The sequence below is a fragment of the Lampetra fluviatilis genome, chromosome 8 (genome assembly GCF_964198595.1).
Source record: "Lampetra fluviatilis chromosome 8, kcLamFluv1.1, whole genome shotgun sequence".
Classification (NCBI taxonomy): Eukaryota; Metazoa; Chordata; class Hyperoartia; order Petromyzontiformes; family Petromyzontidae; genus Lampetra; species Lampetra fluviatilis.
Window position 1 is genome coordinate 11,843,273 of NC_136282.1, and position 24,833 is coordinate 11,868,105.

General features: G+C 46.5%; 2 protein-coding genes across 7 annotated transcripts in view; both read left to right on the forward strand.

Moving 5' to 3' along the window:
* LOC144933884 (rab-like protein 2A) overlaps positions 1-24,833 on the forward strand; it is a 75,834-nt gene that overhangs the window by 21,300 nt on the left and 29,701 nt on the right. The window lies entirely within an intron of this gene.
* LOC144933883 (SH3 and multiple ankyrin repeat domains protein 2-like) overlaps positions 22,107-24,833 on the forward strand; it is a 140,999-nt gene continuing 138,272 nt past the window's right edge. For all 6 annotated transcript variants that reach the window (XM_078859158.1, XM_078859161.1, XM_078859160.1 and 3 more), the window contains exon 1: positions 22,107-22,234. The gene's annotated coding sequence lies outside the window, so the exon portion shown is untranslated. The remainder of the gene's footprint in view (positions 22,235-24,833) is intronic.

Consider the following 24,833-nt stretch of genomic DNA (forward strand, 5'->3'; position numbering starts at 1 on the left):
TCTGGCCCATAGAAAAAGCACAGATAATATTATTCCACATTTTGCTGCGTTGCCTTCTCTTGTCAAGCCAGAGTTATGACACCTCGACCCCCACGGGAAAGGAGTTTCACAACACCATTGTGTGATCCGCCAACCCTCGCTGCCTCCACAGTGCCGGATTACAGCCTCGCTTAGAGAGCCACACCGCGTGTGAGATGTTGAGAGAGAGGAAGAGAGCTGTGGAACCCGGAGAAAACCCCACCACGCATACGAGGAGGTATACGTGTTGGGGAAGGTTGTAGTTTAAATTAAACCAATGTCTTACTGCCATATCATGACCACCTCACGTAATTTATACAATGTTGGGTTACTGTCTATTTTCTAAATGCATTCTACGACAACAATTCGGATTCGTATCCCGTATAAATGTAGAGTCTCTAAAATGTATAAATATTTATAGATTTTTTTTTTATATCAGGGTGCAGCTTAATTGTATTCGCATAATTTCCATTACAATACAGTATACTGCATTATGCAAGCGTTCAGTGATGTAACACATACAGTATCCAAAAGCAGTAATATTGTAATATCATCGGCACCATCATCCGGATCACCATAATTAAGTAATCACGACTATCACTATTAAAATTATCATCAACATTAACACCATCAACATAGTTATCATCATCAACATTCAAATAATTACCATCATATTTAACATAATGATCATTAACATAATCAACTTAATTTATATCAACAACATAATACACATAGTTGTCGTCGTTATTAACATCATCATCACCGTCAATGACCTTGGCACAACAGATGTGCATTTGATAAACGTGCCCCATAAAAGCAATTTGTATGCGTTTACTATGTCGTGACGGAAGCTAACCCAGTCCCACCACCACATCCCTCGATTGACCGCGCCAATCGAGAGGGATGATGGCCCATGGTCAGGAATCGTGACGGAGTTGGTAGCCTTGAAATGGAGCGCGCACGTTCGCCGAGGAGATGGAGCGATGGAATCAACTCCTCCGTGTGCATACGCAACGTGGATTATTAACATCGCAAGGATTTGTGAGACATGGCGACGGCTTCGGGAGGCATTGATTCAGCGGTGGATTGATCGTGACTCATGTTGATGATGAACATGATGATGAAAAATTCAGAGGGTGCGCCTTCGGCCAGCCTTCGTCAATCCACTGAGTGCATCGCCAAGACCGTACGGGTCGTCATGGGGATTATTTGACCATACTTCACCTCGTTGGTCAGTGCATGTTGGTAAAGTCGGGGGAAATGAACACGGGAACACAGAAGTGCAGTACAACACTCGCTTTTGCTGCACTGCCCTCTGCTGCCCACCACGTAGTCCCGAAGCTGTGCACGGTGATCAACCATCCAATCGTTATTCAAGCTGAAGCCTGATTAGCTTGAGCGATCTGATGAGCTTCCGGCACCCGATATCCCCCTTGAATTCAACGCATACGTTTTGCACGGGACGGTTATACACAACAACATGCCTGCAGGTGGCAGTTGCACGAAATTCCTCCTCGACCCGCAGCGTTTGGCACGCACGCACGCACGCCAAGGACACACACAAGATCTCATGGAAACGGAGGCGCTCTTCCCCCCTCCATCCCAGCTTAAATAGACGCTCTGTCTTCTCGACAGACCTGTTCTCCACCTGAGGACGGCTGCTTGCGTTGTGGCCGAAACGTCGTGATAATTATTTTATTATGTTTATTTTTATTATTTTATTATTTCCCGTTCTACGTGACTTTACCGAAAGAACCAAGAAGAAGAAAGATATCAGCGTGTAGCCTTCAGCAGACCGTTGGAGCAAGTGCTGTTAGCGAGCATCTAGGAAGGCCGGCACGGCACACGAGGGGGTGGGTAGTTGACCCCCACGCACTGCCGCCTTTGTCTGCCCAGTGGTGTTGGGTACCACTGGCCAGCACAGTAGGGACTGACCGCCTCAATGCAAAGCGATCTACCCCCATGATTCGCCCTGCCACCTGCGCGTTTCTCCGTTTCCAGCCCTTGTCTATCTCCCTGTCTTCTTTGAGGGGCCCAGATCCTCTGCGACACGGAGCTGGGAGGTCAGCGAGTGAGTTCGGGCCACGGGTCGGGGCTGCTTCACTAGGCTCTAAGAAAAGCTGTCTCGGGTGTGGACCAATCAATTTCAAGGACAGTGCATATCATTATCAGAGTTGTGTTTTTTTTGTTTGCATTCCGACCGCAGGTATTGTGGTCAATGCAAACATGACGTCTTGTAAAAAAAAAGTGTCAGTTTTGTTGCCAGATAAAAGGGTAAACAAACTATTATCATAAAAGTGAACAGTTAGGAATTTTAGGAGGCGCTCAGCGTCAAACTGGACGAGTGTCACGAGCTATGTTTGCATTGAGACTCCTTTACGAAGCGTTCCATAAAGAGCCCAACGGTCTCGATATATCTTAGAAGCTAAGCAGCGTTGAGCCTGCTTAATACGTGGGCAGGTGACCATCACTCAGGGGCTTGCCAGATGCTGTGGCGTTGGCGCTGCGATTTGTGGCCAGGAGATGGCAGTGTCGGTGCTGAGTGTCGCATCCCCACTTATGCGTGCTGAGCTTTGTCCGTGTCATCTTGATTTGAAGCTTTCGTGACTGCAGAAATCCATACTCTTTGGTTCTTTCGGTAAAGTCACGTAGGTAGAAAAGCCTTTCCCACCCGATGACGGACGCTCAGTTGCAGTCCCCTCTTTCAAACAAGTCTTTAGGATGCGGGTAAGAATTGTCTTGGTAAGTTATTAGGTGATTCAAGAATAATAATATTAGAATTAATTAATTACGCGCTTAAATACCACTGCTTTTCCAAGCGCCTTACATATAAAACACAGACCACAATCTCACAATGCAAATTATATTCATCGCACTGCCTGGGGTCCCAAACCACAAATTACGATTGGTGATGGTGCAATTTTTCTGAGCAGCAGTATTTCTTCAGAATCAGAATGTGCATTTACGCTTGAAGAATCCGATGATCAATAAAGCTCTTTTTCGCAGATGTCCTGTAGTTTCGTGCTTGAGCGTGGCACGGCCGCGTGCGTGCAGCGAACTCACAGGTGCGAAGAGGGCCCACATCTGGGCAAGACTGGCAGGCTAAACTTTTTATTTTTTGTTATAAACAAAACAATTCCGAAGGGACGCAGTCGTATATGTTTTTCTTTTATTTATGGGGTACAAGGCGTCCACGCTTCTTGCGGGGTAGAGCGCTTGCGGTCCACGAATCCCGATGCTCGGGGAGCCAAACATTACGAGGGCGCTTTGCTCGAACCTCACGGGCAATTACCCTTATATTGCATCTCCGCGCAAATTGCTTCATCCCCACGAAGCCCAGGCGAATCACAGCCATCGCTGCCCATACAGTGCGGGGGGTGGAGGTGGTGGTGGGGGGATCTTGTAACTCCAAACGGCGCGCAGCGACCCGGGGTGCCCTCCCCACTGGGACTCCATTCATCAGAGGTCGTCTCCACAAACTCATTTTGCAGTACCGATGAGTGTGTAGTAAAGTGCGCGAGCGAGCGTGCGTGCGTGTGTGCGTGCGTGTTTGTTTGTTGTTCAAATTGAAAGTTGTGATTCATTAGCTTTTGTGCCCCAATTTTTTTGCGGGCGCGGAGAAGGTGGAATTAGAAAGAGCGCAGGCGGGGTCGTTCATAATCAACCTCCTACGCCACTCCTCTTTATTTATCCACCTCTCCTCCTCTGTGTGTTGCCTTCCTAAAAAGGTGGCGCGATCCACAATCGAGAAACGTCTGTGTAGCCCAGGATTTGAGGAAGGGGAGTTCTCAAATGTAAAACCTTGGTTCTCGCACTCTCCGACCTATTCAGAATCTGTATTTATTCCGGAGAAATCCGATGAGCTAGGAAGCTCTTTTTCACAGATGTCAATTACAATTGCCAATCTAATATATTTGCTTTTTTGTCTATTTACCCAAGTTTTATTTCCATGGTAGCTTTAGAGATATGCTATGATGCTGAGAAGTGTTCATTCGGAACTCTTGCAAAGCAGTGCTTTACACTTGTGTGAGAGTGACCCGCTAAAGGTGATATGGGGCAGTCCATAAATGACGTCACGCACCTAGGGGGGGGGGTCAGACATTTGTGATGATGTGTGACGAGGGGGGGGGGTGAGAAATGTGACGTCACATCAAAATGCGCAACTTTAAATAAATATATAATTTTTATAACAACACTAATTGTTATAACAACACTCCTACAACATTAGAGTGCAGCGCCACATTAAATACAATGACAATAGTTTAAAGCTATTTGAAGCATGTTTTATTTTCGAAATGGAAATATGGTTTGGAGGGGGGCAGAGCTTTGAGACGTCATATTTGAGGGGGGGTCTGACTTTTTGGGACGCCGTGTGACGAGGGGGGGGGGTCAAAATTCGTCCAAAATCGCGTGACGTCATTTATGGACGGCCCCTATCGCAGAACTCCTTCTGAGTCATCTACAAGTTTCTTTATCCATTTACACACACTGCACTCTCTCACGTGTGTTCTGATAAAGATGCTAATTACATCGAAGTCAAAACATTCCTGCGGAGGGAGCTGGTAGGAACGTTGGGTTGCTCGGCCAATGGCTAGGGTCAACGGCGGCGTGGTGTATTCCGCAAATATGGCCGACTGTGAGGGCGGGCACAAGCCGGCGTGAGTAGGTTAAACGTTGAGTTTTATAAGGGCACCACGGGGTGACCAGCCCCTCCCTACCCAGCCCCACTCCTCCCACCCAGCGCCACCCAGCCCCACCCTCCCCATCCAGCCCCTCCCCACCCTCCCCACCCAGCCCCTCCCCACCCTCCCCTCTCCACCCAGCCCCACCCCTCCCACTTTTGGATTCACGACGGACGGACGGACACAATAATCCCCTGTGGGCTGGTGGAACCAGGTGGTTCCTACCAGTACCAATATATTTTATTCTTAGGGCTGGAATAACTTAAAAAAAGAAGAAATTGGTAAAATTAATTTGAAAAACTAAATGTGTGGTGATGTGTGTATACAGTTTATTGTTGACCACGCAGAGGCTATGAACTCGCTCGAGGTTTAAACGGGTGGCTCAAACTCGGATTCAAACCCCCTGTATCTCAGAGGTGCTGGCTCAGTGGTTTGAGCCATGACCCACTCGGCTACTTCCAGGATTTCGTGGAGTGTGTCCTGGAATTGCTCGGCTAATGCGGGGTTGCGGTGCTGCGATACGTCTGTCCAGCCGTACGAACCTAGACTGCGGGTTCTTAGTTCAGTGCGCTAATCACTGTGCCACCACTCCACAAGCAACACTAAAATGATCGCCAGTCTGCTGCTGGATAAATTATACACTCAACTTTTTTTTATTTTACCAGGTAAGGCCCACTCAGCTATATATATTTTTTTGGCCACATGTTATAGCTCAACGAAGTGGCTTATCATGTTGGAACCTAGAGCAGCCAAATACTGTAAACGCATGTTTCTTAACGTGGAGGGAAACACCAGAGGACCCGGAGAAACATCTACACGACCACGGGGAGAACATGCAAACTCTAAATATACATGCTTCAGGGTCAGGATCAGAACCCACGACCTCCTGTATACCAGGCGAGGAAGTTAACATCTCACCACCGTGGCACAGCAGTGGATAATGGCCTTCCCATGCCGTGTTAGCCATGGGGTATTATTTTAACCATCCTTCACCATGTATTCACAATAGGGCCATTAAGATATTGGTTCCAGGATGAAGTTGCATGTAGTGTAATATTGTACCATATAACCCGACTAAAACGCACGTTATTTTTAAAAATCTAAACAAATAGGATTCGAATTGTTGTTTTTTTATTATCTTTGGGCAAATATTGTGGTGCTTAAGTTTGAAACACGTTCACTCTGAAGCATTGTACATGTCCAGATGGGGTATCTGGGTGATTATGTATTAAAGGGAGCCTCCGTATCTCAGCGTTGTGGGGGGTCCACGTAATTAATGTTGTGCTTATCGTTGCATGGGGGAACGAAAGGCTCTCCGACATGGGTTTACACGGTTTCAGCTGTTTGTTTCTAAGCCTGTGTAGGGCCACCTATCTATAATGAGTTAGATCCACCTATCTCAACGCTACCACCATCATCATCATCGTGAACCATGATCTATACACTGCTGGAGGAAGGCCTCCTCCCCCAAGCCATCGCAACATCTCAGAGTCTGTATATATTGGCATTTAAAACTGTTAGATTCGTACATTTCACCAGATGTTATCAAGGCGCCCGCAGTGCCAAGGTCGATCACTCTGCCCTCCCTATCTTTTTTTCTGAAGAAGGATAATTGCTTGAAACGTCAGTTGGCTATTATATATTGCGTTGTTTTTGTTGTTGTTGTCAGGCAATGCAAATTGAGAAACGTCGTCAGGATTTCTGTTGTTGTTTGTGTGTACACTCGGTGCACTCGACTCAAAACAAAATCAGGATATTCATCTTACATTCTTCAGGCTGTTCATAGGCACCTCAACATCCAGGTACAGAACATCGTATATATAGAAACATACAGAGTGCTTCAAAAAAGTGTTAACACTTTCGATAATTAGCAACAACACCACGAGAAATTTGCCTCCGGGCTCTGGAGACCACCTCGAGAAGATTCCAGGCCACGTGTTGACAACGATGGCGAACAAGTGGAGACTGACTTTTTGAAGCTGTTAACATACATTTTTCAATCATGTATACAGCGTATTATCCGTTCTCTCTTAATTAAAAACGATAATCCCGTATAAGTGTTTAAACATTTTTGAAGCGCCCTGTAAAAAGATTGCTCGAAAACTCCTGGCCAATGTTCTTCACTGCAAGGCCCGCCGAGTCCCACTGGCGACCCCTGGTGGCGCTTGACGTGCCCCCCCCTCCGCCGACAGTACACAAATAGTGACACCCCCCCCCCCCCCCATCATCGTGCTGCTGTCTACCCCCCAATGGTATTAAATGTGTGGCCGGGTCCTCACATTGACGATGTCTTATCGGCGAAAGTGGCGCCCCCCCCACCCCCATTCTGAAACTTAGTGAAGAACACTGCTCTAGGCCCTAGCTATCCATGTGTAATGACGACTTGACGCATTTCTCTTGAGATGGCACTTTATTGAAGTCACGTTCATTTGACTTTGGCGGAGACCCCCACTGCAACAGCCCCGAGTCTTCCGCGCATCTCCCCCTTATATACCCACCGAGGCCACGCCCCCATTCCCGAACCTTCTCGCTGACTCTGGACGCTCGCTCCACCGGCGGACTCCACCGTCCTCTTCCATCACCTGACCGCGCTCCCTTCTCGATCATTCCCGTAGCCACCAGTCCCTTCGCACTCACAACTGATACCCCTGACATTATCTCCCGTGGCCACTAGTCCATTCACACTGCAGGCATGACTCCCCTGTCATTACCTCCCGTGGCCACTAGTCCATTCACAGTGCAGGCTGACTCCCCTGTCATTACCTCCCGTAGCCACTAGTCCATTCGCACTGCAGGCTGACTCCCCTGTCATTACCTCCCGTGGCCACTAGTTCATTCACACTGCAGGCTGACTCCCCTGTCATTACCTCCCGTGGCCACTAGTCCATTCACACTGCAGGCTGACTCCCCTGTCATTACCTCCCGTGGCCACTAGTCCACTCACACCGCATGTAGCCTCTACTGTCATTATACATGTAAATGTAACCCCACCAACCATTGTCAATCCACTTCTATAGAGGATGGCGACTCCTGGCCGCGCGGGTCGTGGGAGCTATTTGACGACACAATGAAGACGCGCGAGCATAGACCGGGACGTAGCTGCCTGGATATTCCAACGCCGTTTGAAGCAGCAGCGAGGGTTGGTGGATCACCCGCAGATGTTGCGAAACTCCCTTTGAGCGGGCATCGAGAAGGTGGCCCATACCCTGGGTTTCCCAGGAGAATGGAGCGCGACGGCAAAAGTGCGGACTGATATCGGACTAAACACAAACTGATTTTTTGGGGGGTGTTTATATTGTTGTCCTTCCCCCCGCACCTTCGATTAGCACGGCTGGGCTTACGTACGGTGCGAATGAAGTTCCAACAGTCATACAACGTCTGTATCCTGCGGGTGCTCAGGTTTCCACCCGCCATGGTACGAGCATTAATTGGCCGAAAACATCTTAACATATCTCGGACTTGGGAGCGTTGGCAATTGTTGGCGCTGTGGTACAATGAAAGCGGACTGCGGAGGAATCACCGACCTTGCTGATGTTAGCTGATGAAATTAAGGGGGCGTCTCGAACCATTACTCGATCCATGGATCGATTGGCAATGAATCGACACAGCGATTAACTACGATTTACCCGGTATTATAGATGTTTATCATATGTTTTTATATTAGTGAGGAACATTGGATTATGTTCGTTTTCATCTTAACCTTGATTCAATGAGTGCGTACAAAACAGTGCTATTATTATGCCAGATTGTATTCTAATATTTTGTGAGTGTATACAAAACAATTTGCAGGGTGAGAGGGGTGTACCCCCTCGCTCTCCAGAACTTGCGAAGATAAATAGTTGTTGTGCATTGTTTTTAAACACAGGCCTTGTATATATGGGGAGCAAATCTCTGATCGGTGATTTCGTCGGCTCACCACCTGGCTGCTTTTTTCCAGCTTGTCTGCGGCTTCTCGGCGATTGTGAAATGTGTGGCTTGCAGGAACGACGACGATTATGTAAGACTAAACATTATAACGGAGGTGGGAGCATATAAATACAGTACAACAGGGACCCCCCCCCCCGAGCTCCCTTCTGCATACCTGTCAACCCCTACCTTATTACAGACCAATTCAGACCTTATTGGTCACAACCGTGCCCTTATAAATCTCAACGTCCATCATATAAAGTCCCATCACAAGGGAGAAACACAAATACAGTAGAACCTCGGAGATCGAACGCACCAGAACTCGAACAAATCGGTGTTCGAACGATATTTCCGAACATTTTTTGCCCCGGAAACCGAACGAAATTCGGAGGTCGAACGGGCAATCACGACTTGAAAGAACCTGTACGGCTGAGACGTGTATGGCCCAGCGTGCATGACGCTTGCCCAGACAAAGGTTTTTCCACCTCCTCCTCCTCATCACCTTCCACTCAAGCCGTCAACTCTCCTTACTACAGGTAAAGTCAAGTTCAATGTTAATTTATTCCATATATTTATTCCATTAATTTATTGTGTTTCTTGTTTTTTGTATGCTTTTATGCATGTAATTACTGTAAACTTCGTGTAAAAATGTTTTATAATGAGAGATGTATTGTGTCTGGAACCAATTAATGTCATTTACATTAATTCTTATGGGGGAAATTAATTCGGTGTTCGAACAAATCGGTGTTCGAATGTCCTTCTGGAACGAATTAAGTTCGATCTCCGGGGTACCACTGTAGACAAAAAAGAATGTGTGCCCGTATTTTAAACGGCTGTACTCCGTATGGACCTGAACACTTAGTGTGCCTGTACAAGAATACGGGCTAAACCGTGATGGGTTGACCGCTATGCTTCTGCTGTCTACCACGTAGCTTCACAGTAGTTATCAGACTCTGAAAATCCAAGAAATGTGCCTGCAAGTATGATTTGTTGACATTGAGTTGTCTGGGAGTGGCTTTTATCAGGCCAACGGGACACGTAACGCTATCGTGATTTGCGACTCGGGAATTCTGAACACTGATGGATATTTTCTTCAGATAATGCAGATCGCCCTTGAAGGTCGGGTGGCGTTTGTGTCTCTTTGTGGCTCTCCGTGAGTGGAAGCGTGGCGAGTGGTTCGCGCACTTCGCTACGGACTCGGTGACTCCGGTTCTATTCCCTCTCAATTGCGGTGAATATTTGAACAGGTCATGGACCTCCACCCGGTCAACTCAGCCTTAAAACCAGTACCTGGTGCGGTGTGTAAACATCAGAACCGGGGAGACAAATGCGGCCGGGCGTGGTGCTGGCCACTCGCCCCCTCTGCGCCGTGCTGGCGTTCATAGGTTGCTACTCGCTAAAGGCTCTTGCTCTCTGTTCAGGGCTACACGTGGGAGGGGAACCTTTGTCTTTGGCTCTTTGTGAACGGTTCAAACGGCGAGAAGAACAAAGCTACTCGGCCCAGCGTGAAGGCAGGGTGTCCGTCCTCTGAAGTGTCACGGGGAAAAAATAGATGCATCTGCAGCCGCAACCATGCACCGCTGCAGTCTGTGTATAGCCTCTGTGGTCCAAATGTAGCATAACTTGAAAGATCACCCTCAAATTACTCCTGGACCAGGGATCGAACTCACGTCGCCGGGTTCATAGCGCAATGCGCTAACCTCTACGCCACCACTCCCATATCCTTCACCTACAGCCCATACCCATGTCACACGTACAGGAACACCTCGCACTTTCGTCTGGTTAGGGACCAGAGCATGGACGAATGTCAAAGCAGAGCCTTTATTTAGCTTGAAAATGTATTTTGGACAGTGAAAAACGTACATGCAAATAACTACAGTAAATATACAAACGTACATGCAAGTAACTACAGTAACTATATAACACATGCGTGCGAAACTTAAATAAACAGAAATAAAAGAAAAATAAACTTAAGAATAAATGAACAAAACGAATTAAACAAAATGATACCTTGAAATAGTTGTATTATTGCGTAAGTGGACGATGAATATATTGGTGATGGAGGGGGAATCTAGATTCCTAAAACAGGAATGAGAAACTTGGTGAGGATGAGGTTCATCATCAGTACGGGAAATCAATATCTTTCTTTTTGGAGAAGGGGACTTTGATGGAGATCTAACAGGGGCTGTGGCTGATGTTGATGGCTCGGAATCTGAAGGAGGGATGATCACAGAAATAAGTGCAGTATTAATAATACGTGAATAAACACAAATATAAGAGATGCTTCTAGATTTGAAGCTTTCGTGACTGCAAGGATTCATATTCTTAGGTTTTTTTCGGTAAAGTCACGTCGGTAAAAATTTTAAATTAATAAAAGTAAAAAAGAAATCACGACGTTTCGGAGGCAACACAAGCTTCCGTCTTCAGGTGGAACCGTCACAGCACGATAGCTATATCAAGTAAGTCTCTCCCTTGCAGTCTCTCTTACTTGATACAGCTATCGTGCTGTGACGGTTCCACCTGAAGACGGAAGCTTGTGTTGCCTCCGAAACGTCGTGATTTTTATTTTGTTTTTATTTTACTTTTATTAATTTAAATTGTTTACCTACGTGACTTTACCGAAAAAACCTAAGAATATAAGAGATGCTCACTGAACAACTTCTATTCAAACACTGAACGAAAAAGACGGCGCGTGGCGCGAACGTCGTGGAAGGTTTGGGATGAAATCCGACGAAAAAGGAAAGCCGCATGGACGAAATTTGAAATGTGGTGATCATTTAAAGCGGCCGAAAGAGTGAAGCAACGAAAGGCAAGTGGACGAAAGTCAAGCTATCGCTGTACACATACAACAGCAGGCGATGCGCACATATAATATGCACGTGGTGGTCGTTCCAATTGATTTGGATTTATAATCTTGCCTCTGGGTAAAAAAAGCTTCATAGCTAATCGGTTTCTTCCGGTGTAAATAAAATTGTGATTCGTGTACGAATGGGCATGTTTCTCAACTCGCGTTTAATTGCACGCATGCACAGGATTCGCCTGGCCTTCGCAGCAGCTATAGCTCGCTATGGTAACCGCAATGTTAACTAGTCGATTATTGAATAGAAACGATCGATTTGACACGCAAATTTAATCAAATTGTCTTTACCATTCGAATTCCAATGTAGAGATCTAAATTACTTACACACCGCTCCCATCCAATATGTATAAAATATATATTATACATACTGCGATCATCAGACATCGAATGTGTGTGTTTTTTTTTGTCCCGATAGGACAAACCAGATAGATGGGCACCGCGGTGGCTAGGAGATGTTAACTACCTCGCTTGGTATACAGGAGGTCGTGGGTTCGATCCCGACCCTGATGCCTGCTGCTTTATATTTGGAGTTGTGTGTCTCTCTCTCATCATCATCACGGTGGCTAGGAGATGTTAACTACCTCGCTTGGTATACAGGAGGTCGTGGGTTCGATCCCGACTCTGACGCCTGCTGCTGTATATTTTGAGTTTGCGTGTCTCTCTCTCATCATCATCACGGTGGCTAGCAGATGTTAACTACCTCGCTTGGTATACAGGAGGTCGTGGGTTCGATCCCGACCCTGATGCCTGCTGCTTTATATTTGGAGTTTGTGTATTTCTCTCTCATCATCATCACGGTGGCTAGGAGATGTTAACTACCTCGCTTGGTATACAGGAGGTCGTGGGTTCGATCCCGACCTTGATGCCTGCTGCTTTATATTTGGAGTGTGTGTCTCTCTCTCATCATCATCACGGTGGCTAGGAGATGTTAACTACCTCGCTTGGTATACAGGAGGTCGTGGGTTCGATCTCGACCCTGACGACTGCTGCTGTATATTTGGAGTTTGCGTGTCTCCTCTCCCCGTGGTCATGTGTATTTTTCTCCGGAGCCTCCGGTTTTCCCCTCCACATTTAGAAACACGTGTTTCGAGTATTTGGTTGCTATAAATGTCCACATGATAAGCCACATAGTTGAGCTATCATTTGTGGCCAGGTCGCTTCTGAAAAAAGAGCTACAGTACATAGTTCAGTGGGCCTTACCTTGTAAAATAAAAAAATAGATGGCGGTATTTATTTTATAGACGGGGTTTGTTTGACCATATTTCACCACGTACGGGGTAAGGGAGATTAAGATTAGTACATAACAACGATGCTGTTCCTGAGCCCTTAGTTACCCATCCTGTTCTATTCTAGGACGCTACGGTGGCGAGATGTTCTACATACATACGGCACATAGATGTGAACGGGTTTAGAACAATAAAGACAGCGAGGGGGATGTCGCATGCCAGCGTAATTTGCGGGCCGACGTTTCAGACCGTTCCAACTGCGATTTAAATACGAGGTTATACATGTATTGTACAGGAACGCCTCTACTTACGAACATTCGGCTTACCAACTTTCAGAGATGCGAACAAACCCGTCCGTACGTCCAGTTGCCTGTTCGGACCGAGAGTCATAAGTTCAACTGTCGCGCAATAGATGGCGGTGGTGGCATCTACATGTGCAGAACATGAAGAATCAGTGGTATCTACATCTACAGGAGAATTTACAACTTTTAAAGCCATTCCCCGTTTTTAGTGTACATGCCGTACAACGTGTTTTGGAATCGACAGGAGTAAAGTTGGACTTACGAACAAATCGACTTACGAACAGACCCTCTGGAACCTAACTAGTTCGTAAGTTGAGGAGTCCCTGTATTGTACAGGGTGAGGCATTTATAGATACCCCACTCATGTCTTCATGATCCGTCTCACCTACACATCTCGACAAGTTACTGAATTGTATGAAAGAAAATGGTCCAATGTCTTACAGAGGAGCGTTAACATGTGTAAGAAGTATTCTTAGATTTTTCGGTAAAGTCACGTAGAAGGGAAATAATAAAATAATAAAACGTAATAAAATTCTCACGACGTTTCGGCCACAACACAAGCAGCCGTCCTCAGGTGAAGAACAGAGCTGTCGGAAAGACAGCGTCCTAATGAACACTTCCCTTCTACGTGACTTTACCGAAAGATCCAAGAATATGAATCCCTGCAGTCACGAAAGCTTTAAATCTAAATGTGAAAGAAGTGTTTTGAGTTCGGTAGGAGACGTGATGCGGACTCTCAAGCGGAAATGTTACTCTCGATATAATTCTCCAAACGGTTACGCTGTGACTAATGGAATGGTGGCGCATGGATTAGCGCATTTGTGCGATGAAGCAGATGGTCTGTGTTAGATTCCCGATCACGGCGTAACATCAGTGGCGAGCAGTGGCGGCTCCTGCAAAATCTCTCAGGGGGGGCAAATGTCTGGATGATTGATAAGGATAAGGTCCACCCATGCAATGAATAAATTAACAGCTTAAGCATGTAAAGGCAACTTCACTTCTTTAATATTAATGAAAAATAAAGTGACTCTTACAATACATCTTGTTTGTTTATATACTCACTATTAAAACAAACCACTCAAGTTTATTTTATTAAAGATTCCACTAGGTGGCGATAAATTTTATTGTTGGATGAAACGTGCTTACGTATGATGACGTTAGCACGTATGATGACGTAAGCACGTTAGTGCATGCCCTCCCGGAAGCCATAGAGAATGCATTGCAGCGCCCCCGTTCGAAAAAAAACATCTTTGAATGTAAGTCTATGGGGCCACTCGGGGCGATTCTCAGCCGTAGTGAAATCGCCCAAAAAGAGGCGGTACTCCACAGAACGTGACATGACGCTGATTGGACTATATCCAGAGGCACAGTGACGGCTAGCGTGACTCTGTGGTTGAATGACATTGGTGGTGCGTCGCCCAATCGCCCTAATGAAGAAACCGCCCCTGGTGGCGAGTGATATGTGACATCTGAATCTGTCCTGGGCCACCCTCCACGCAACCGACTACATCATCAACCCGCACTGACCAGCGTCGTGAAGTATGGTCAAACAACACCCATAATCTACACGGTGCAAGTGAGGTCTTTTACCAGTAGTGGATTAACCACAGGCAGTAAATTATTATTGTTTTTTATATATATAAGGAATACGTTGCCAACATTAAAATAAATGGGCCAAAAGCTTCGAGGGTGTACTGTGTAGGTCACTGCACCACATCCCCATTACTCAATGTCACTTTGCCTATCATTGAGATGACCTCACTTCGCACTGCAAGGTTACTGCGCCGCTTCTCGAGACATTTTATTTCCTCCCCATTAAATATGCAATCGGGCTGGAGCGGTGGTGCAGTGGTTAGCGGACCGCGCTTCTTGAACCCGATTTTCTTCAGTTCGATTCTCGGTCTGCACGGCTAACATTCGGTGGCGAGGGGTATCTGCATCGGACCACCTTTGTATGGATGCACTACCCATGCACAGCAGGATGGGCAGTGCAGCAAAATTCGTTTCGGTACTGCACTTCGATGCTACCAAATCTATTTCCCCTGCCTACATTAGCATGCATTAACCACCGCGGTGAAGTATGGTCAAACGCTTTCCTGTGGCCGACACAGCAGTGGATTGACAATGTCTTTAAAGCACTAATTAAGATGTAAATATAACCTCTTGCCACGACAGCTCTCCCACCGACTTCAGCATTTTCTTGCTGCGGTTGTCCCACCTGATGAAGATCGCTTGTGTTGCAATCGAAACGTCGTGTTTTATTTCATTTTGTTTCTACCCACGTGACTTCACCGAAAGAAACAAAGAGTATGTATGGATTCCTGCAGTCACAAAAGCTTCAAATCAAGATACAATAAAGAGAGCCTCACCATTCTGGCGAATTGCCCGATAATGCTGGATCCAATTACCAGCGAAACGTCACAGTACTCAAAAAATTGTAAATGTTGTGGTTTCACGCTTCAACACACCGGTGGGCTAAAGCAGCGAACTATTTGTCTTTTGTCAACGTGACACTTTTATTACTGATTGGCCGTGTCGGGTGGTGGAGGGTTACGACACATTTATAAATAACGCGATCTAAACACAAAAACGTTGATTATGAATACAATAAAGAGTTGTTCATAATCGTTTTTTGGGTTAGTCCACGTAATCTGATAATACATTTGAGAATACACACATACGACATGATGACCCAACTCTATACAATTGTCCGACATGAGTCTAGATGGAGTAATGGGTGACTGGACAAATGACGATTATGTGCATGTGTGATGACGACTTGGACGCACTTGTCTTGAGATGGGTTTCTTTATTAAGGAGCCGCGTGCTCACACTCGGACAGGCGGAGACCTCCACTGCAACAGCCCCGAGTCTCCCGCGCATCTCCCCCTTATATACGGCCCGAGGCCACGCCCCCATTCTCGAACCTTCTCGCAGGTTCTAGACTGCTCGCTCTACCAGCAGACTCCACGGTCCTCTTACGTCACCTGGCCATGCCCCTATTCTCGAACCTTCTCGCAGGTTCTAAACTGCTCGCTCTACCTGCTGACTCCACTGTCATTACCTCCCGTGGCCACTAGTCCACTCACACCGAGGGTTGACTCGACTGTCCTTACACATGTACAGCCCTTTAGTCAATCGACTCCTGGATAAGTTCCTGGTGACAACGCAGTTGGAGGAATGCTGGACCGCTTCAGAAACGACTTTGCCGCTCTTGTTAGCCGCGCCCTGTAATCGAACTCAGCTCGCAACGTTCATAGCATGTTCGCGAACCACTGCTACGTTTTTTTTTTCGAAATTCAAACAAAATCGGCCTATGCTAGTGGCGAACTGCGCATTAATTAACGTTCATATGCGCCGAAAATAAAATATCCTCTCTTTATAACCAGACGCGATTGATTGGCTCATTAACATTGACATGCACTTAAATTAATTACCGTTGAATCCCATGAAATTCGAAAGCTGTGGCATTCTGCATTCATCCGGAAGCAGCCAAAAAAAAAAGGAAAAAATTTGCGTCGGCTCGAATGCTGCGTTATGAGCGAGCGCCACTCGTCTCTGGCTTTAAAGTTAGCGACGCCTAATCAAAGATTCGCACTGCATTTACAAAGCTCACGATTTAAAATGTCACTCCTGAAGAATGTCTTCTTTTCATTCCAGGTTGTATCCCAGTAAGGTGCAACTGTTTGGGATGGGGCGGGGGTAGTGGTTAGCGCAGTGGTGAGCGCACTGCACTTCGAATCCGCTGACTCTGAGTTCTCTTCCAGGCCACGGCTATCATCAATGATGATAATCTGAACCGACGAAGGCACGGGGAGGTTTTAGTCCACCACTGATGATGGATTGACACAGGGCTGTATAATATTTTACATTTTCGTTTGATTTCATAACATTAAAAGTACCTCCATTCTGTCTATTGGCGTATAGCCCTTCCACACATGTTCATCATCAGCAGCAGTTGTTTAAGAAAATACTGGACTAATTTCGTGTCTTTTCGGTCTCATCAGCAGCCAGTCTTGTCATGCATATACAGCTGGTTTGCCCATCTGTTGTTGGCCAAAGTACTCCCTCTTCACTAGTGGGCCCATCAACGCAAACAACAGCCCGCGTTCTTTCATTTGCGAGTGTTTGACGTCATTAGCCCTTTCGCATAACACAAAAAGTGCCTAAGTGTGGTTTCGTTGATGTTATTTGACCATACTACACCACGGTCGTCCGTGCGTGTTGGTGAAGTTTGGGGGTGGGGGGCGATTCAGATATCACTCGAACTCGACACTGACGCTGGCCAGTCGCTTGATATGAATCGACTCACGTTGCTGGGTTCATCGCGCGGTGCCCGATCCACCTGCACGCGTCCGCTCGGCGTCTCGTTCTCAAGACGCTTTCGACTGTTCAGCGGGGGCTATCACCTTGCACGGGACCAGCGGCTACCTTCAGCTCAGACTGAACAGAGCGAGTGCCTTTCAGAGGCGGATTATTCATATTGGCGGCGTAACCATTCGCATACACTCCGCTCTGGGTTCAATTGTCGCGATGAAGTCTCATGCTCACCAGATTGTCCGGTTTATAAAAAGAGACTCCCCCCCCCGCCTCCGTATTTTAAAACGATAATTGAGGGACGCTTCCTAAAATCGGGCACGCGCGCGTGTGTGTGTGTGCGTAACGAGACTTGTTGTCAGCTTAAGTTGATTTTATTTGTGGGAAAAGAGCTTTGTAGCTCATCGGATTTCTCCAGTATAAATGCACGTTCTGATTCTACAAGGGAGACCTGTGGGTGCGTTAGCACAGCGACAACAGAGCAAAGACACGAGAACGTCAACGATATTGCAGAGAGCGAGGACTGTGCGTGCTCCTTAAGGGATATTGCACAATTAACAAAACGAGGTATTTAACGGTTGTAAACGAAACACACGCGAATAAAAAAAACCACAACAGAGTGATAGCCATATTAACACCGATAACACGCGCTTTGCTTACCATAACGTCTTATAATCCGAAGAATACGGATATTAAATACAATTATCGATGCTCTATTTTCCCGCGTTTACCTTCTCGTTTGTATTGGTGCTTTGGAAATGTATTTATTTCTGTCTCGTTTGTACAAACGTGCGCTCCATTATCCTAAATGTAACATAAGCAAGCCATCATCAGCCATGCTCTACCTACTGTTGCCTTAATAAGCTAAAGTGTAGAAACTGTCGATTTAAAGCTTTCGTGACTGCAGTGATTCATCTTCTTGGTTCTTTCGGTAAAGTCACGGAGAAGGGAAATAATAAAATAATACAATTATTATATTATTTTATTGTTTTATTTATATTATTTGATTATTTCCCTTCTACGTGACTTTACCGAAAGAACCAAGAAGATGTAGAAACTGTGTCCAACGATCTGGCTTCTTTACGTGCTGTAAAGGAGGGTTCTAGCCCGAAACGTCACCTAGTATACACTTTTTTTAAGTCAGTGTTTTTTTGTTTTGACGAAGGCATTGACGTTTTTCTGGTGCATACATACTCGCGCTGTTTCTGAAGTTACGAGATCGGAGAGGATGGAGAGTATGTCGGTAACGTGGCACGACGAGAACCAGGACGATACCGTTGAGGCCTCTTTTTCACGGGAGATCTGGATAAACAACCTCACACCTCGGCGCTAACTATTCGAAACGCCGATATTAATAAATACAAAGCACGGGTGCAATGATTTATTCAGTAGCATAGAACGCGTGATCAAATATGCAGCATCGACAGCCTGAAATTAACGCGCATGATCTCGCGTGGATAATAAATAATGTCCACATTCAGGCATCGCTCATTATGCTTAATCAGCAACAGCAATGATTTATCCACTGCTGGATGAAGGCCTCCTCCCCAAGCCATCGCAAACGTCTCAGAGTATGTATATATTGGCATTCAAATCTGTTAACATTCCTACATTCCACTAGTTTTGATCAAGGCCAAGCGAGTCCATCGCTTTGCCCTCCCTATCTTTTCGCCGAAGAAGGGCAGTTGCTTGAAACGTCGGTCCACTATTCCCATCTCCCACGTCCTTGGCGAAGCAGCATTCCATTTTAGCTCTTTTAGCTATTTGCGCAGGAGCTGATTTCACCCATCGTTAACGCGTTAGAGAATCACGCAGCAGGCGAGATAGGCATTGGTGGATCCGGGGTGAAGGGGGCGTGATGGTGATGGAGGCAATCGCCATAACCCCCCCCACCTCTCCAAAATCGGGTCCGTGAAAATTGACTAGTTATTGATTTTGAGCAGATTAAATAATGCAATGTTTTATTTGTTTATTATTAATGTAGGGCCATATACATTTTTAAAGCTCGATATTTCAGGCCAGCTCCTTCCCCTCTTGGGATGTTTGTAGATCCCGCGTCTGAAGCTTGGTCAATCAGAATATTTATCTACACTGGAGGAAGCCGATGCGCTCCCGAGCTCATGTTCACAGACGTAGATAGAGCATGGCTGATGGTGGCATGCTTGTGTTACATTTAGGATAATGGAGCGCACGTTTGTACAATATGAAACTAAACGCACATGCGTTTGGCAACGTGTGACGACCCCTCCCCCCCCCCGTTTTTTTTTAAGCTTCCGAGTCTCATCCCTCGAAATCCTCCACGTGTCAGCAAGTGTCACGAGGGGACACGCGTCACGGCCCTCTCGGCTGTGGTTGTTTGGAACGACGCTTCTGATCGGTGCCGTTGAAGATTGAAAGCATCTCCTCCTATCTTCTTGGTCCTTTCGGTAAAGTCACGTAGAATGGAAATAATAAAATAATAAAAAGAAAACATAATAAAATTATATAACGAAATAATATAGTAATATAATAAAATATAATATATTGTATTATGTAAATTTATTATTATTTTATTATTTCCATTCTACGAAATTTTACATCTCCTCCTTTTCAAAAACCCACCTCTACCCGAATTGGATTCTCTGCCACGGCTGTTCATGAGTTTCGAGGGATGTCTGCACCGCTCTTGCTTGCTCCGGAGAGGCCGCAACTTCACCGACCGGCGTGGTGAAGTATGGTCAAAGAGCTTGCACATCCGTCAAGTCGTGGAGAGAGAGAGAGGCCTTCATCCAGCAGTGCACTGGGAAAAGGCCTGTTCAATACATTATTTTCATTGCCAATACATATGCATATACAAAGACATCTTCCAATGCGTCTGGACAGCGTAGAAGAGTAGGCCAAATACCCTTCAGCCTCACCAGCACGCCGCGCAAAGCCCAACTAACTGGTATTTAGGGGGTTGCCTCTTGAATTTTTTTCCTCACTTAATACAGTAAATTCAGCTGTGACGGTCCCACCTGATGAGGGAGACTTGTGTTGCCTCCGAAACAACGTGATTTATTATTTTATTTCTATTATATTTTTATTTATTTTTTACCTACGTGACTTTACCGAAAAAACCTAAGGGTATGAATCCTCGCAGTCACGAAAGCTTCAAATCTAGGACCCAACTGCCGCCTCCAATTCTCTGCGATCGGAACAGCCCCGGGTGGATGGATCGCCCAAGGAGTGTGCCGATAATGATTTCGTTGCAGGCTTTGGTCATCCCCGCCCGCTCCGCAAAAGAAAGACAGCTGACTGCTGACGCCCCCCCACCCCCGTCAAATCAGGAGCGCGCGCACTCTCTCACTCAAAGACAAAGATCCCCCGTGTAGCCTTTAACAGACTGTAGGGGCAAGTGCTGTTAGCGAGCACCTATGACGGCCAGAACGGCACACGGAGGGGGTGGGTGGCCAGAACCACGCCCGGCCGCCTTTGTCTCCCCAGTGGAGATGTTTTTTTACGCACCGCACCCAGGTACTCATTTGAGGCTGAGTCGACCTAGGGGAGGCCCAGAACCGGTGCAGATAATTGTCACCGGCGTTGGCCGTGAGCAGGAATCGCGCGCTGACCGCAACACCACCACTCACACTCTCACACCGACAGGCGGGACGGTGAGTCGTAATTGAAACGTGACATCCCTTAGAACAAACACGAATGGATGACATGGTTATTGGGAGGGATGGTGTGGAGGCGTGGGGGGGGGGTAGAGGGGAGCGGTGCCTCAGTGCCTTCAGGTTCAATTCCCGGTCACGGCTAACACGGGTGGTGAGTGATACCTGAACTGATTCTTGCGCCTTAATCGAGTATCTGGTGCGGTGTGTAAACTTCAAAGGCGGGCGGGTTTGACTAGGTGTTTCGTCAATTGTACGTGTCCCCCATATATTGTTTTATTTAGTTGGTTAAGCACGTCAGTATTTTGGATTATTACTACTTCACAGAAGCGTATAGGGGAGGCCTTCATCCAGCAGTGGATTGATCATGGCTGAGGCGGATGAGGATGGTATTTATTTCCACTGCCGTAATTTGTTCTGGGCTTATTGTGGGTCTACGTGCGTATACTTGTGCACGTAATGCGCCGATATGGCCTTAATAGGTGCTCGCAAACAAAACACTTGTCCCAACATTCTACAGGATGGTCCAGGTGTCTTGTGAGCCCCATTTCATTCTCTAAAACGTAAACAGAAATTAAAATGCAAAGGAAAGAAATGTTAGGCGGTCAATTAACTGGGGGTCACTCGACATCTGGACTACCCTGTACAGTACATATGAGGCTATTTATTTAAAAAAAACTCACAAAATTCTAGATTTGAAGCTTTCGTGACTGCAAGGATTCATACTCTTAGGTTTTTTCGGTAAAGTCACGTAGGTAAAAAAATAAATTAAAATTAATAAAGTAATAATAGAAATAAAATAAAATAATAAATCACGACGTTTCGGAGGCAACACTGATGACGGAGGCTTGTGTTGCCTCCGAAACGTCGTGATTTATTATTTTATTTTATTTCTATTATTAATTTTTATTTTAAAAATTACCTACCTGACTTTTCTGAAAAAACCTAAGAGTACCTCACAAAATATGCAATAAGCGACGTTCTGGGCAGGGGCCCTTCATAGTCGATGGATGGTCCTCCTTAACAGGACGCAAGGGCGCACACATTGGGTGGGGGAATGTTTGTCTTCGAGGGGGTAGGGCTGGGCCGTGCTCGCGATTGGAAGCTGACAGCAGCCGCTTCGTGCGCCGCAAGCTCCTCCCAAGCATAAAGCCTCCGTGGGTCTCTGATCCGGACTCCAGAGTGAGTTCGCCACCGTGGTGTGTGTGTGTCCGTCTGCTATCCGCGGGATGTGTGCTCGCCTCCCTCCGAGTAGCACTGGCGATGTGGTGCTCCAGAACCTTTGAGCAAGGTAAGACAGGGGTGGGTGGATGGTGCTGCGGTAGATGCTCGCGAACAGCACTTGCCCCGGCAGTCTGTTAAGGCTATACGGGGGAGCTTTGTCTTTTTTTTGGGGTGCTGCTGTTCTTATCGTTTCGTGTTCTTTCCTTTAAAACGTTTCGTCCCCCCCCCGCCCCCCTGTTTTAGTGATGTAGTTTGTAATCGGCTGTGCCTCGCGTGTATGGTAAGTGTGTGTGTGCGGGGGGATAATGTTATATGGGCAGTTAAACATAGCACGGTGTGTTAATGTGTAACTAATTTCGTAAGGGTGCTTACACAATGTATTGCCGTGATGAGTGTAATGCCGCACACGTTGTAGAATATCAGTTTATATGTTTGTATAGACGTATCCACTTCACCCAGTAAACATGGAACGTTGGGCTAACGTTGCCAAATAAAGTGGGCACAGCGTGGCATGTTTACTGTGTTGTGCGAGGGTGCAACTCAGACGGAAAAGTAATTGATAATGTTGCTTAAGTATTCCCTCGATCCACTCAGCTTTTATGAATGGGTACACCACGGTCGATGAGCAAGCAGGTCGTATGTCGTGGGATGAAGCTTGGGTACATCACCCACGTCTTCCAATGCGTCCGGCAGCGTTGAAGAATTTGCCAAAAACCCTTTCTAGGGGGGCAAGGGGGGTCCATAGTGCTCCCTCTCGAGGAGGCCGTTCCGCCAGCAGTGAGGCGAGCAAAGCCGTTTCAGGGCTGCACCTTCAGCGTTTCGTACCGTCTACACACTCGCATTACACTCATGCTTTATGAACTGTTAAACTTAATACGTTGCAGGGTGATTTGTACGTCGGGGAATGAGTGTTGTGTATTCGTGCCCTGTTTGTGGGTAAGCAGATGCGTCAGCTTTGGGTATTCCGTGGTCATTGATCTGATTAACATAAAACCTGTGTTTGCACTGCGGCTCAGAGGTGGGTGTTTACCTTTTGGCATTAGACTGTTTGCTATTTTAGTGTTTACCTGTGCCCTGTGTACACACGGTAATGGCAGGAGCATGCTTACCAGCTGTGCCACCCACCACGGGCGCGTCTGGCTATCGGTTGCGTCTGTGTAGTAGGGCCAAGTCAGCATCGCCAGTATCAGTAGTGAGTTGGTTTCATCTAGGACTTTAGCTTCGTCTAGACTCGTGTCAGACAATTAGCATATCGGGTGGCGTCGGAAATGTGTATTCTCTTGTTAATTGTATAAGCGAACACCTTGGTTTGCACAGCCAATACGATCAGATTATTTATGTGGCCTAACCCCAATAGAAAAAAAACCCAATTAGGAATCATTGTTAATTGTACGTTTCCATTTTGACTTAGGCATGTATAGCCCTTTGGAAATCACTTTCTGGATGAATGCCCCACCACGCTGTTTGTTGGTCAGAATGAAAATGAGACTCTTTATTTTAACCCTGGATGAATCCCATGAGCTATGAAGCTCTTTATCGACAGATGTCCAGTCATTGGGGGGGTGTGTGTGTTTGTTTGGCCATACTTCACCATCTTGGTCCGTGCGGGTCTGGTGAAGGAGGGCGCGCCCAGGACCGGTTCAGACTGATTCGCCACTGATGTTGGCTGCGTGCCATGGGGATTTAACTTAGGTCGACGGGTTTATAACGGCAGTGTTATTAACCACCGCGCCACCGCTCCCTCGCACTTTTATTTAAGTTGACATTGACGCGAGGACTTCACTCTGTCAGAGCGACAACTCAAACTAAGCCACTTGCATCGTACGGAAAACGACGATACGAGACATGCCATCGAATTGACTTGCGTGCCATTGGCACAGAAAGAAAATAAATATCCATACAGCTCTACGCATACATTGTGCATCGTATGGAAAGCGACGATACGAGACATGCCATCGAATTGACTTGCGTGCCATTGGCACAGAAAGAAAACAAATATCCATACAGCTCTATGCATACATTGTGACAACACGAACCTTGACAAGCCCATGTGGACTCGTCTTCCTTTTCGTGAATGTACGTGTACCGTACCTTCTGTCAATCCGCTGTTGGATGACGTGCCGGGAGTTATTTTGACCATACTTCACCGCACCGGTCATTGAGCGATGGCGAAGGCGGGGAACATAAAAGCACAGTACAACAATTCCAGTTTGTTCTAACTCCACCTTATGCCCACGACGTATGCCCCGCAGCCCCAAATGACAACCGGTTTGTGCACGATGTCAGTCGCCCATCCATGCGCTATCCAGGCTTGAAATACCTGCTTCAGCTGTCCGAGGTGAAATGAGATTGAGCGCGATTTCCAGGTGATTTGATGGCCATGGACTTGCAATGCGAGTGTCGGACCAGTGCCGGATTATCCTCGTCGCAAAAGTAGCAAAAGTAGCTACATATGCAGTAGCTACAGCAATTAGCGCGGGGCCCTTGAAAGTTCGGGGCCCGTAGCTACATATGTAGCTACTACACATATGTAGTAGCTACATATGTAGCTACTACATATGTAGCTACGGGCCCCGCACTTGCAAGGGCCCCGCGCTAAATGCTTTCAAGCTATCAATTCCGGTTCAGTGATTCTGCACTTGCTCTTACTATAGCACTATACTGCC